This window comes from Haliotis asinina, chromosome 5 (genome assembly GCF_037392515.1).
Source record: "Haliotis asinina isolate JCU_RB_2024 chromosome 5, JCU_Hal_asi_v2, whole genome shotgun sequence".
In the NCBI taxonomy this organism is placed as follows: Eukaryota; Metazoa; Mollusca; class Gastropoda; order Lepetellida; family Haliotidae; genus Haliotis; species Haliotis asinina.
In genome coordinates, this window is record NC_090284.1 from 77,982,080 (window position 1) to 77,983,831 (window position 1,752).

At 43.2% G+C, this 1,752-nt stretch overlaps 1 pseudogene; it reads left to right on the plus strand.

The window, feature by feature from the left end:
* The first annotated feature begins 235 nt into the window (after nucleotides 1-235).
* LOC137284092 (uncharacterized) lies at nucleotides 236-1,486 on the plus strand (annotated as a pseudogene).
* The last annotated feature ends 266 nt before the right edge of the window (nucleotides 1,487-1,752 follow it).

A 1,752-nucleotide genomic window follows, 5' to 3' on the forward strand; every position in this document is an offset into this window, starting at 1 on the left:
CTTCTTCGTATCATTGCAAGTCTCTACTTCACTTTGACACCCGCATCATTCACTTTATTATCTCTTGAGTACCTTCGTACTTATTTACCTTTACTTTCGTGCTACATTATATATGTAGCGTCACTAGCCTTAATTGCGATTACACACTGGTATACCATATACCTTCTATTTCAAACACAACAGTTGTTTTTATGAGAGCGTTTCACGTTCAGTGAATATAGTGCACTCATTCACGATGGAGTTCAACAAGGAGGAACTTGATAACATGGTTGAAGCCTTTCGAAAGGTAGGATTCAAGCCCAAGTCTGACTCACCTGAGGATTTCAAGCACTGGATTCAATGATTATCACAGCAGGACATAACACCTGTCATTAAGAAGCAACTCGAGGGAGTAAACCTAGAATCCGATACCAAAGCACCTGCAGTGACGTATCATAACTTCCCTAAATTACCATTCTTTAGTGGAGAGTCTGGTAAGGATGCAGAATATGACTTGTGACGCTATGAGGTGGATTGCTTATTGGACACACAGACCTATTCCACTATTCCAAAGGAACAACGCTGCAATCTATAAGAAGATCCCTCAAAGGAGAAGCAGCTCTAGCTGCCATGAAACTGGGACCTAAGGCCACCATATCTGACATACTATCAAAGATTAAAAGTGCTTTTGGGACACTTCGACGGAGTTCTACACTTATGTCCAAATTCTATAGTACTTGTCAAGGAGAATACGAGGATGTCTCAGCATGGAGTTGTCGTTTGGAAAAGGTGCTCTATCAGTTATCAGAACAAAAGTCAATACCACTTATTGACCAAGATGGAATGTTGACTACACGACTATGGGATGGACTAAATCCAACTCTTAAAAGTCTGGCTGGATACAAGTATGCTTCAGTCACAAACTTTGATCTTCGTTTATGCCTCAGGGAAATGGAGTTTGATCTACAGCGAAGCTCAGCTGATGCATCAAAGGCAAAGACCAAACAAGCCGCAGCTCATACGGCTAAGGCTACAGTCACCGACTCATCTAGTCAGGACCTTCCAGATATTAAATCACTGTTCAAGGAGATGTACTCTGAGTTTGCTGAGATGAAGGAGCAGCAGAAGCATATGAATGCTCAGATACAGCAGCTACAGACAACTCCATCTGTCAGGTACGACCATCACGCACCTGCAGTTACATCATTCAGAGGCGCATATAACAGAAATAGAGGCGGGGGTCAATCTAAACATGGAAACAAAGGCTGGTCAGAGAACGTTTCTAACAGAGAAGTATCCTCTCCTCCTATGGTATCACAACAGGCTACTTCCCATTCACCATCTAGTCCAAGCAACCCAGAACCGGGCCTCTCCTCAGTGTCAGGAACCAGTTTGTTGGAGATGTGGGTACCCTGGTCACCTTGCTTATGGATGTCGACTCAGGTTGGATCATCGCCGCAAACCTTTGTGGAACAGGCCTATGGGCAAGGGGGCCTATCAGGCCTAGGATGAAAACCCCGAGGAAAGCCGCCAATGGACAGATTACTAGGACATTCCAATGAAGTTGAAATACAGGTCAAAAACATTTCTGTGAAAGCTCTATTGGATACTGGAGCAACAGTGTCATTTGTATCGGAATCATTCTACAAAAAGCATCTCAGTCATATACCTATACAAGCTTTAGACTGCATGTTGGATATTGAACACGCTGGAGGGTCGTCATTACCCTATAAAAGGTTTAATGGAACAAGGATTCTTCAAAAGGTGACTTCT